At 40.6% G+C, this 13,580-nt stretch overlaps 1 protein-coding gene across 1 annotated transcript in view; it reads left to right on the top strand.

The window, feature by feature from the left end:
- ACSL3 (acyl-CoA synthetase long chain family member 3) overlaps positions 1-13,580 on the top strand; it is a 71,878-nt gene that overhangs the window by 15,219 nt on the left and 43,079 nt on the right. Inside the window, 1 exon segment of the mRNA XM_021702693.1 lies at positions 8,499-8,556. The gene's annotated coding sequence lies outside the window, so the exon portion shown is untranslated.

The following is a 13,580-nucleotide window of genomic DNA, read 5'->3' on the forward strand; positions in this document are numbered from 1 at the left end:
TAACCCAGAGATAAGAGTTGCATGTTCTACTGAGCCAGCCAGGTGTCCCTACATACATATGTTTAAATAAGATGGTGTGTATATGAAGTATTTTAAAGTTGCTTTTACTATTGTGACTAAGATTTCTCTCTTTTGGGGCACCTGGGTGGCTCAGTCGTTAAGCGTCTGCCTTGGGCTCAGGTCATGATCTCAGGGCTCTGGGATCGAGACCCACATCAGGTTCCCTGCTCCATGGGAAGCCTGCTTCTCCCTCTCCCACTCCCCCTCCTTGTGTTCCTACTCTCACTCACTCTCTGTCAAATAAATAAAGTCTTTAAAAAGAAAAAAAGATCTTCTCTCTTTTCATTTTTTTGGGGGGGGGGAAGGGCAGAGGCAGAGGGAGAGGGAGAGAGAGAATCCAAAGCAGGCTCCATACCCAGCACAGCGCGCAAAGCTCCATCTCCCAACCCCAAGATCATAACCTGAGCTGAAATCAAGAGTTGGACGCCCAACCGACTGAGCCACCCACACACCCCCTTTTTTTTAATGTAAACTACCCCCAACGTGGGGCTTGAACTCATGACCCCAAGATCAAGAGTTGCATGCTGTATGGACAGAGCCAGCCAGGCACCCCTCTTTTCATTTTTTAACTAGTTACTACAAGTATATAGAGAAACTATCAATTTTTATTATTTACCTAGTATCCAGATAACTTGGTGAATTCTGTCTCTGGCTGGATAGCTTTCAAATGATTCTTTTGGATGTTCTTGTCAGAAGGGCAATCATACGCAAACAATGAAGATTCCTTTCTCCTCTCCTTTTCCAGTATTCATGCTTACTTCTTTTTCTCATCATTGCGTTGGCTAAACTGCAGTGCTGTCTAAAAGAAATGCAATGAGAGCCACAAATATGAGCCATATATGTAACTTTAAACTTCTAGTAGGCATATTAAATAAAGTAAAAAGAAACCGGTAACTTGAATATATTTTATTTAATCCAGCATACAGTAGGTACCCTCTTATCTGCAGTTTCTCTGTCAGTAGTTTCAGTTACCCTCAAGTCAGCGGTGGCCTTGGAAGCAAATGCTCTTTTTCTGACCTTTCCTCAGAAGGTCAGCAGGAACCTAAGGCTGGTCCACAACTTCACCACCTTCACCTCTCTTCATCTCATCCCCTAGGCATTTTATCATCTAGCACAAGAAGGGTGAGTACATTAAGATAAAATGTTTTAAGAGACTACATTCACATAACTTAATATTAAGTTTTTAATTTTAATTCCAGTATAGTTAACCTAACTTTTATTACAGTATGTTACAGTTGTTCTATTTTATTATTATTGCTGTTTAAAAACAAAGTTCAAGTAAATTTGAAGACCTCATAGATTTTATTAAATGATTCATGACTCGGGTAGCATCCCATCAGCAAGTAGGGGAGAGCTCCAAGGAGTTGTAGAAAATGGAAGAGGATGGGGTGAGAAAGTAATTAAAAAAGAAAAGGATTGAGGGGCTCCTGGGTGGCTCAGTCGTTAAGCGTCTGCCTTCTGCTCAGGTCATGATCCCAGGGTCGTGGGATCGAGCCCCACATCGGGCTCCCTCCTCAGCGGGAAGCCTGCTTCTCCCTCTCCCACTCCCCCTGCTTGTGTTCCTCTCTTGCTGTCTGTCTCTCTCTGTCAAATAAATAAATAAAATCTTTAAAAAAAAAAAGAAGGGGGCGCCTGGGTGGCTCAGATGGTTAAGCGTCTGCCTTTGGCTCAGGTCGTGATCCCAGGGTCCTGGGATCGAGTCCCGCATCGGGCTCCCTGCTCCTTGGGAGCCTGCTTCTCTCTCTCTCTCTCTCTCTGTCTCTCATGAATAAATAAATAAAATCTTTAAAAAAAAAAAAAAAAAAAAAAAAAAAAAGAAGGATTGTTTCATTCAAGATCATCTTCCCTTATGGGGATGGCAGGGGGGTCTTATGCAAATTAAATCATCTTCCTTTTGGGGGTGTGTGGAGAAGGCCCCTGTGACATATTACTTCATTGATGCTGATCAGAAAATTCCTGACTGACCCCATTAAGACTACATTTCTTGAGGAGGTTGAAACTGCAAGATTAGGTATTAGTGATTTGGCTTAAGTGATGCCATTTCAGGCCTGTATTTTTCTTTTTAACATTGTTAATCTCTTACTTTGCCTAATTTACAAATAAAACTTTATCATAGGTATGTATGTATAGGAGAAAACATAGTGTCTGTAGGGTTCAGTACTGTGTGTGGTTTCAGGCATCCACTGGGGTTCTTGGAATGTATTCCGTTCCCCTCCCCCCCCCGGGGATAAGGGAGGGGGAATACTTGTATCCAAAGTATTATTTCAACATATAATCAATATAAAAATTATTAGTGAGATGTTTTACATTTTTTCTGTACTAAGGCTTTGTAATATGAAGTTCCTTTTAAAGTTGATAATTGATATTTACTTTCCTTAAATACTTTTTTTTTAAATACATATACTGACATGATCACACCTTTCCCTCCCATTTAAACTGCTAATATAGAGAATGATAACAGAATCCTGGGGTATAATATAAAAATGTTTGGTCTTTGAGCTCCTGAAGACCCTTGGAATTTCCCGAGTGATAGGAGTCTTTTGTTATTCATAAACACTCCCTTTGAACACCTGAGTTTATGCTAATGAAGCAACTTAGGTTGGGTTTCTCTAGATAGCCTCAGGATGGGGCTGGTCACCAGAAAGACCCAGTGATAGTTTAAACTTCAGACCCACCCATCGACCTCCTATGAGGAGTGAGGGGGCTGGAGATGATAAACTCTTGAACGATGAACAAGCTTCTGTGTTGGTGACCTGGGCCAGGTGCTGGGAAGGTGGCACACCTGGGGAGGGTTTGGAAGTTCTGTGGTGTCTCCTCCCCCTGTCCCTTGCCCTATGCACACCTTCCCTTTGGCTGTTCTGGAGATGTATTCTTTATAATAAACCAGTAAACATAAATAATGGGTGTTCCTGAGTTGCCATTCTAGCAAATTATTGAACTTGAGGAGGGGATTGTGGGAATCCCTGGTTTGTAACCAGCTGGTGACTCGTGACTAGCAAGTGGGGAATAGTCTTGGCGGGACTAAGCCCTTAACCTATGGGATCTAGCTCTTGTAAAATAGTACAAAACTGTAGGTCAGTTCTAGCTTTAATAAAATTGTCTTTAAAAGTACTATCAATGTGTGCACATGGTGGAGGAATTTTTAAAGTAATTTCTTATCAGAGTATGTTTGCAGAATGTAAATTTCCTGAGGCCTTACATCTCAGAATATTTCTTTATTCTTCCTGGCAATTGATCAGGAATTTAGCCAGGAGTAGAATTGTAATTTAAAATTCATTTCCCTCAAAACTTTGAAGGCATTGTTGATAGCCTTCCAGGGTTGCAAAGACATCTGAGGCCAGTGTGATTCTTTCTCCTTTATAGGAAGGGTGACTATAGGGGCGCCTGGGTGGCTCAGTCGTTAAGGGTCTGCCTTCGGCTCAGGTCATGATCTCAGGGCCCTGGAATCGAGCCCCGCATCGGGCTCTCTGCTCGGCGGGAAGCCCGCTTCTCCCTCTCCGACTCCCCCTGCTTGTGTTCCCTCTCTCTCTGTGTCTCTCTCTGTCAAATAAATAAATCTTTAAAAAAAAAAAAAAAAAAGGAAGGGTGACTATACATCCTGGTTTGTCTGGAGCACTTTCTGTAAAGTATCCTTATGTATTGATCAGTTATATAATTATTTGTAGGTGACCTACTGTTTGGTTTTTTTTTGGAAGCTTTTGGGATAGTCTTAAACCTAGTGCTCTGAGAATTCACAAGGTTGTGTCTAGAGGTCACTTATTTTTGCCCCCATTCATCTGCTCAGCACTCCGTGGGGCCTTTTCCAAATTGAAGACTAGCATCCGTCAGCTCTGGGATATTTTACTGCCGAGTGCTTCAGTAATTTCTGCCTCTTCATTCTCTTGGTTCTTTCTAGAATTCCTTTTAGTGGAACTTGATCTTTTGGATTAATTCAACACCTTGAAAAAGGACTTCGACTACCTCCATTTTGACCTCAGACTTTCTAATTAAGTTTTTCTTTCCTGCTTATCTCTTTAACTCAGGCAAAAGACCCTGCACAGAACATCTTGTGATGGGAACCGAAACTACCCCCTCAAGCAATCAGGAGTGCCCTGAGCCAGCCAGACTTGTGTGTGTGGTTGATCCCAAGACAGTGATCCACCTGAACTTCACTGCCCATCTGCATGTACCCACTGACCTTGTCCCACATTTCCTTGCATAAACCTAGAAGTATTTTCAGCACTTTGGAGGCAGTCTTTTTTTTCTTTCTTTTTTTTAAAGATTTTTTATTTATTTATTTGACAGAGAGCGAGAGCAGGAACACCAGCAGGGAGAGCGGGAGAGGGAGAAGCAGGCTTTCCGCCAAGCAGGGAGCTGGACGTGGGACTCGATTCCAGGACCCTGGGATCATGACCTGAGCTGAAGGTAGACCCTTAACGACTGAGCCACCCAGGCGCCCCTGGAGGCAGTCTTTAAAACATCAGTCCGCTCTGTTCCCTGTGTGGGCCTCACTGAAATAAATTTCCTTTCTCATTTCCCCACCACTTGTGTCTCTGCCTTTGGTGAATGGCTGACCCTGGACTTTTGGAAACCCCAGAACCCCTATGCCTCTATAGCCCTATGCCCCCAGCTACAACCTTATTTTTAAAAGTCTTTTTGATTTCTGTTTTTTACTTCTTTGATTTTGCTTCCTTTCTGGGAAAATATTCTCAACCTTTTTTCTAATATATCTGTTGATTTTTAAATTTAATATCAGGTGCTATTCTTAATTTTAACAAGAGCTTTTTCTTTTTAGTCCTGTATGGTGCCCCGTTTGTGTTTCATCAACAAGAGCGTCTGTCTTTTTGAAGGATTAGTCACATGTATTTAAAGTATTCCCTCTATTTCTGCATCGTCTGTTTCCATCCAGTTCCGCCCCCCTTTCAGTTTTCATTTGTGTCTTCCATCGTGATGGGTTTTTGTTAAATATCTGGTGATCGAGAACTTCATATTCTCTCTGGATTTTTGATTCTTATTTTTCTGTTTCTAGGTGTACTTCCCCCCCCCCCCCGGCCATATCTATAAATTTCCCACATTGGCATGAGATTTAACACTATGAGAGATCTGATAGGCTATTCTGAGTACAAATCTGGATGGCTCTTCAGAGATTTGGGTAATATCTAAACCACTTAGCACTTTGCAGGGCTTACAGGGCAGTGCCAGTGAGATACTGCCTTTGTTTCTTAGAGCTGCTGTAACACCATGAATTCGATGGCTTAGCACAACAGAGATCAATTATCCCACAGTTAAAAGGGGCCAGAAGTTGACTGGGCTGAAATCAGGCGTTGGCATAGCGGTGCCCCCTCCAGAGAAGAATCTGTTCTCGCCTCTCTAGTCACTGTGCCTGCTGTACTCGGTGGCCTGGCTCCAGCCTTCCAGGCCAACGGTACCTCTCTGCTCTGTCCTCACGTTGCCTTCTCAAAAGGAGTGTCAGATCTGCCACCTTTCTTCTAAGGACGCTTGTGATGGCGTTAGGGCCCAGCTGGTCATCCCAACTGCTCTCTCATCCCCTGATCCTCAATTCAGTCACATCTGCAAAGACCCTTTTCTCAAGTAAGGTAACATTTGCAGGTTCCAGGGATTAGGGCCTGATACCTCTGGGGTCATCTATCAGCCTGCTTCCGGGTACTTAAGAGTTCTCCAGTGCTTTCTGTGCTTTTGCAGATGCTATTATTACAGCCTGTGGTTTCCTCTCTCCGGTCTTTGCCAAAAATCTGTGGATCCGCTCAGTTCTTAGTCAGCCTTCCTTGACCTTCTTTCCTCCTCTGAGACCAAGGACTGCATTTACCTGTCTCTTTCCTTAATACAGCCCATCTCCTTATCCAGTAGTTTTGGCCATGTCAGTACTGTTTGTCTTGTCGGTCTCTATCTCTGGAGCGGGAGCTTTTTGAGTCCTGTGGGCACATTTCCAGAATGGGAAGCATTGGGTATGGAGCCGAGTAGGCATTCATTCACTAACTAGTTGTTGAGGAGATTCAACATTTATTAAAGGCCAATTAAATACCAGGACCTGTCATGTTGGACCATTTAATTAACAAAACAAAATATGGTAAAGTAAGTATGCACATGTGCCAAAATTTCTCCAGGGCAAATTTTTTAAGGAGGCATTTGCTAGGTCATAGGAATTTACATTTTCAGCTTTTGCTGGATGCTGCCAAATTACTTGCTCTCTGAAGTGGCTGCACTCTTGTTCCCTCTATCCTTGCCAATGCTTGTGATGTTTTTTCTAATTAAAAAAATTTGATAGGGGGGAATGATAATGTTTTTATTTGTGTTTCTTTGATAGTGAGGCTGACTATTTCATAGTTAATGGACGTTTAGGTTTTTTTCCCATGGACATGTGTAGCCTATTTTTTCTACTGAGTTGTCTTTCATTTATAGAAATTCAACAGATATTCTGGATATGAATTGTATATATATGTTGTCGTCCCTATTTACGTATGAGGAAACTGGCATAAGAAATAGCAGGTAAATTTGTAAGATTTCCCCCCACCCAGATGGATAGGTGGATAAATGGATGAATAAACGAATGAATTTGTTTAGAGTCATTGCTAATGAGAAAGAGTGGGGGCTATGGACCTGGGGATATCTGGTTTTAAGGCCTAGTCCTTTTTTTTTTTTAAAGTATATCTGGCTGCCTCACAGGGAATGAGGAAATTAAGAATGAGTAGTGATATGCTAAATTTTGTCAAAATACTTAACTGTTAGTTCCACTTACAGGCTCCGTGTGTTTGGGCTCATGTTAAATTATTATTATTATTTATTTAAACGCCTATAATGACCGCAAACCTGCCTGCTTCACAAGCATTTGAGAAAATCATTGCCTGGGTGGCTCAGTTGTTAAGCGTCTGCCTTCGGCTCAGGTCATGATATCAGGGTCCTGGGATCGAGCCCCACATCGGGCTCCCTGCTCAGTGGGAAGCCTCCTTCTCCCTCTCCCACTCCCCCTGCATGTGTTCCCTCTCTTGCTGTGTCTCTCTCTGTCAAAGAAATAAAAGCTTTAAAAAAAAAAAAAATCATTGAGGGATGCCTGGGTGGGCTCAGATGGTTAAGCGTCTGTTTGCCTTCGGCTCAGGTCATGATCCCAGGGTCCTGGGATTGAGCCCCACGTCTGGCCCTCAGCTCAGCGGGGAGTCTGCTTCTTCCTCCCCCTCTCCCCCTGCTTGTGCTCTCTCTCTCTCTCCCCCTCTGTCAAATGAATAAATAAATCTTAAAAAAGTCATTGGGATAGTGGATAAAAGTGTTGTATACACAGTGAAATACTGTTTATAAATCTTAGTAATTATTCTTCTTGACCATTACCATTATGAGAGAATAAACTCAGTATATGCCTTTTTAAAAGTTTTGGATGTACCTTTTTATTTTAATAGACTTTATTTTTTAGAGCAGTTTCAGGTTGAAAGCAAAATTGAGCAGAAGGTTCAGAGATTTCCTACGTACCTCTGACCTCATTATATATCAATAGTCCCACACCAGAATGGTACATTTATTGCAGTCAGTGAACCTACACTGATACATCATTATCACTCAGAGTCCTTATTTTACCTTTAGGGCTCACTCTTGGTGTACATTCTGGGGGTTTGGGCAAATATGTAATGATGTTTATCTACTGTAATAGTATACAGAGTGATTCTACCACCCCCCAAATCCTCTGTGCTCTGCCTGTTCATCCCATTTTCCTCCTTAACCCTCGGCAACCTTTTACTGTCTCAGTAGCTTTTCCTTTTCCAGAATGCTGTAGAGTTGGAATCAGACAGTGTATTAGCCTTTTCAGGTTGACTTCATTCACTTAGTGATGTGCATTTAAGTTTCCTCCATGTCTTTTCATGGCTTGATAGCTCATTTCTTTTTAGTGCTGAATAATATTCCATTGCCTGGATGTACCACAGTTTATGCATTCAAGGACATCTTGGTTACTTCCAAGTTTTGGCAATTATGAATAAAGCCGCTATAAATATTTGTATGTAGTTTTTTTTTTTTTTTTCCCATTAGTCATAAGCTTTCAGCTCATTTGGGTAAATACCAAGGAGGCTCAGTTGCTGGATCATACTGTAAAGAATATGTTTAGTTTTCTAGGAAACTGCCAAACTTGTCTTCCAAAGTGGCTGTGCAGTTTGCATTCCCTCCAGAAACGATTGAGTTCCTCTTGCGCCGTATTCTTGCCAACATTTGGTGATGTCAGTATTTTTGGATTTTGTCCATTCTAATAGATGTGTAATGATACATAACATGCTTTTTTTGATGAAAGGTTACATGATAAGATGTCATTTGCTAGTGTGATAGATGGTGTTTTCAAAAAAAGCAGAAATTTTTCTGTGAGATTTTGGAAGTAAAAATATCTCCAGGAAAAGGCTGGTATTTGGCTCTGATTGATTAGACTACAAGTAGTAATGTTTGTCTTTTTATGTTTGTTTCGACAGGTATTGAAACAAAGACGCAGATCTTGAAGGCACTGGCACCTCCTACCATTGTCAACTGGTAAAATGTTAATTTTGTTAACTACAAAATACTTCTGTTAAGCATACAGTGTATTAAGTTAAAACCAAGTGTATCTAAACTGTCAAAAACATTTTTTTTTAATTCTTCCCATTTTGTGATTGTAGAATTACGAAAGGAGAAGGTAGCTTTCCTACTAATTTTATTTTTTTAAAAGATTTTATTCATTTATTAGAGAGAGGGAGAGGGAGAAGCAGGCCCCCTGCTGAACAATGAGCCTGCCGATGCGGGGCTCGATCTCAGGAACCTGAGATCATGACCCTAGCCAAAGGCAGACGCTTAACCAGCTGAGCCACCCAGGCGCCCCTTTCCTACTAATTTTAATTCAATACAAATGCATTAGAACATTAAGCCATGTTATTCACCAATATCACTGATCTTTTCTCAAATTGAATTTCATTTAAGTATTTGTGTGAGCGTTTGTGAACTCAATAACCTCTTAATTTTGTGAAGTTTAGCACTAATTAGAGTGGTATTACCATTTCAGCATGTGCTAGTCATTTTAAATTTGTGTTAGTGTTATTTGAAATTCCTAACTGGACATTTTAACGGAAGTTGTTGGTTGCAGGCCCGGAAAACAGCAGTGGGCTTTTTGTTAACCTGCAGCAAGTTCTACATGTTACTCATAGTTGCAGTGGGCTAGAATGTGGCAAGTTGTAGTCTTTCCTTACTGTGGCTCCTGAAGTGAATTAGTTTCTTGAAATTTGGGGGCAAGAATTTGAGGATCAAGTGAACTGAAACTTTCTAGCATCTGAGTACAAGTAAAATTGGCTAGAACTGCTACAAGGAATAGTCCATGTTGATAAAATGCTTTAAGAATGCTTTGAGAATATAAAAGCAGTAAGCATTTTTATCAATTAGAATCATGAGTGTTGACATTTATCTTCTGTTTCAGAAGATCATTTCAAAATCTTTGCTTCCCTTCCCACCCCCCCCCACACAGATCTTTGCCCATATTGGTCGAATTTACTAATCTTTGTTTTCTATGGATTTTGAAAAGAATGCAAATAAATATTATATTTATTAATAAAAAACTAAACAGTATAGGAGTCTGTAAGTAAAAGGGTAATTTCTCTGTTCCCATGATTCTTTTGCAAGGGGATTACCCCTTACCAATTTGGAGTGTGTCCTTCTAGACCTTTTATGTGCATATCCAAGATGACCGTCTTGTAATGAAGCAGGTGTGATGGAAAGAGGAATATTCCTTGTCCGTTGATGTGCCTTCACTTTATTTTAGATATTTCGGTGCCTACATTTTCGTGGATTGTATACTTGGCCACATGAGGAGTGCTTTGAAGTCACTAAGTGAATACATCAGTACACAGTAGTTTCTCTACACATTTCTTTTAGTGCTTAGCGGGTTTTGGAAACTCCAGACTTTGAATTTCTGGCTAAGAATGGCCCAACAGAGTTTAGATTTACAAAGAAATTGAAATTGCAAAGGTAACTTAGCTGTGTAGGGGCAGCTGGCTTGCTTAGTTGGTAGAACATGTGACTCTCAATCTCAGGGTCCTGAGTTCAAGCCCCACATTGGGCATGGAGCCTACTTAGAAAAAAAAAAATATATATATTTTTTATGTATATATATAAAATTTACTGTGTATTAAACAATGGGTGTTAAATAGTAAGGCATTTGTATAGAGGACTGCGGTTAGTATTGCCTTTATAGAGGGTTGGCTGGATTGGGGTAGACAGGGAAATGGTTATGGAGTTTTAGTACACCTACTTAGGGAACAAGGAAGTGGTGAGTGGTGCCTGGGGATAAAGTGCTATAGCAAAGTGACAAAAGTAACTTTGTCTCTCATTATTTTGCCTAGACTTGATCAGGTACCCAAAAAGGGAAAGGACATTTGTCACTGTATACCGGTTAAGTGTATTAGGAAGTAAACAGAATGTCACAGACGGTTTGAGGAACCTGGTGTCTTGTATTGTAAAAGTTAGAACCCCATGGTGTTACATGTGGGAACTGTGCATATTCAGAAGGCCTGTGACTTCTGAAATGATGGAAGAATTGAACTGATTCGCATGTGAACTTGTCCTTTGTGTGATGGTCAGAGTGAAGTATTTTGAGCTCCTTAAAAAATCTGGAGAAGCAAATTGTGATTACAGAGTTTTATTTTAATGCAGTTGGTGTTAGTCCATCGAAAAAGGGTGTGTAGAAGAACATTAACAAATAGAGTTGTACATGAATAAATGTAGACCCATTACCATAGGTATTGTCTAGTGTCTTAACTCTGTTAGAGATGCACAGCAAGTCCATTATTCTTATTTTTTTTCTTGGTGTTCAGTTATATTGGTTTAAAGTATTTTCTGTCCATGATTCTAGTAATTTACATTTAAGTATTTTCTAGAGTAGACAAGTTCTGATGGCCTTCACTCAACTTGATGATCCATTGTTCCACATTCAGATGGTAACAGAAAAGGTTATCTGTGCATATAGCCATGCAGTAGAGAAATTATTCAGAATATTGTCGTTCCTATGTGAAAGTGATCTAGGTTTGAAGTTTGGAAGGAGATGGGAACAGCAGCAGGTTTGCTGTCCTTTTGGCTAATCACGAAACAATTTCCTAGAGTAGGGCCAGATATTTCTCATAGCTGTTGAAGTTAGATTCCTTTTTCTTGTGCCTTCTAGTTTTAAAACACAGTCTAGGTTTTGAACACTTATGGCAAAGCTGCAGGAGGCCAGAAAGCTGGGCACACTGGAGAATGGTGGAGAAGAGAGGGAAGACCATATCTTCATAGCTTTAATTTTGAAAACTCTTGTTTCAGAAAAGCTTTATTAATGGTAAAATAGACAGTTTATGGGAAGAAGAAAATTTATGTAAAAAGTTAAGGAAAAATAGAATAAGATTATATGAATAAAGTGAAATACAGTAAAAGGCTTTTAAGTATTTACTGAAGGAAGTATTGCATGTTTAAACCTTATTCTTTTTTTATTTTTTTAAGATTTTATTTATTTATTTGACAGAGACACAGCAAGAGAGGGAACACAGGCAGGGGGAGTGGGAGAGGGAGAAGCGGGCCTCCCGCTGAGCAGGGAGCCCCATGAGGGGCTTGATCCCAGGACCCTGGGATCATGACCTGAGTCGAAGGCAGATGCTTAACAACTGAGCCACCCAGGTGCCCGTTAAACCTTATTCTTAATTAACGTTTAGATAATACAAATAATGAATTTGATATATGTTGGTTGTGGATGCAGGTTATTTATCCTGTAGTTACATATTTCTACAACATACTTACAGTTCTTTATTATATATATTATTTGCTTTTTCTTAATTTTTTTTTTAAAGGGAGAGAGCTGGGGGGCTGGTGGCAGAGGGGGAGAGAGAATCTTAAGCAAGCTCCACACCCAGCGCAGAGCCTGACCCGGGGCTTGATCTCACAACCCTGAGATCATAACCTGAGCTGAAATCAAGAAGTGGAAGCTTAACCGACTGAGCCACCCAGGCCCCACCTTCGTTTGTTTTTAACTGATATGCCAAGATACAGATAAAGGGCTTTTGGGATGAGGAAGGATATGGAGGAAAAGATAAGGAAATACCTAAGGAATCTTACTGAACAGTTTATAAATTCTTTTTTTTTTTTTTAGATTTATTTATTTATTTGAGAGAGCGAGAATGAGAGAGAGTATATGAGAGGGGGGAGGGTCAGAGGGAGAAGCAGGCTCCCTGCCGAGCAGGGAGCCCGATGCGGGACTCGATCCCAGGACTCCAGGATCATGACCTGAGCCGAAGGCAGTCGCTTAACCAACTGAGCCACCCAGGCGCCCCAGTTTATAAATTCTTAAAATTAAAAGGTATAGATTTAGATTGGGTAGATTTAGATGGTGTACACTAAAATTATCTTGAAAATCTTAATTTTGACAAGTTAATCTCTTTACATTCTCAAAGGCTAAATTTACCTGAACTATCTTCTCAAACGTGTACTTTATTTTGCTTATTTTAAGCACATTACTTTTGTTGACATATTTCATATGTTTGCAACTATTTAGCCTCTGGCCTTTGAATTTTCTTTAATTTCATTTTCTGTTTTTGCTGTAGGGAAGAAAATAGTTAAGTTCAAAAGTGAAATTGTTAATTGAACTACCAACCAATCCACTCTCTTAGGTTTAGGTTCATGTAATACTAAATAAAGTACTTACCTGGATTGAGTTGAAGTTACTAAGACCCTCAAGTACCAACCATCCAGGCTGATGTCATTATATAATCTAATCATGTTCTCCTGAAATATTTATATAGGTGGCTCTCATTAACCATTTTGGAGATAATTGGAATAAGTAAGGAATTAGTACTAACGGCTGGGCGGGGGGGTGGGGTGGGGTGGGGTGGGGTGGGGGTGGGTGGGGTAAGTAGTCCTATTCAGTATTGTTATAATACAGTCAGGGCATTTAATTCTTGGCTGGTTAGGACACACTGATGAATTTGTCAAAACAGTGCTGTGAAGTAGGGCTCCTAAGGTTTAGTTTCTCTGCCCTACCATTTGGATAATATAATGATGACTGAACATGCCATTCCCCCCATTTCCTTTCTATGGATCAACTGTAAACAAAATTCTAGGATAAAAAGCTGCACTTGTATATAGAGAATTTCGTATCACTTCTTTTGGATATGACAATAAGGGGAGATATGTGGCTTGGAAGGTGAGTAGAAAGCAGAGGAGGAATAGGTTTTCCCTTAGATGAGGAAGGTGAAGCAACATGATTCAGAACCCTGAGCGCATGTAGATGTGTGAGTTGTCTGGGTGGGGGGTGATGGGGGTCTACCACATGACAGGATTGATGAATGGACAACAGAACCGCCTCTGAGGACTCCCCTGTGTGTTGCTGGGTCTTGGCATGAAGTTATTAGCCGTAGGTGTAATACTATAAAAACCCTGAGAATTAGGGAAGTTTGTTGCGGATCAACTTTTTTAGACGTATGGAGGCCCAGTAAGTTGAGTTGGTTAAAAAGAGTTGGTCCCGAATTATATTGCATTTGCGTTCTTTACCTTTGGGACAGGAGTGGGAC

Source organism: Neomonachus schauinslandi, chromosome 3, assembly GCF_002201575.2.
Source record: "Neomonachus schauinslandi chromosome 3, ASM220157v2, whole genome shotgun sequence".
NCBI lineage: Eukaryota > Metazoa > Chordata > Mammalia > Carnivora > Phocidae > Neomonachus > Neomonachus schauinslandi.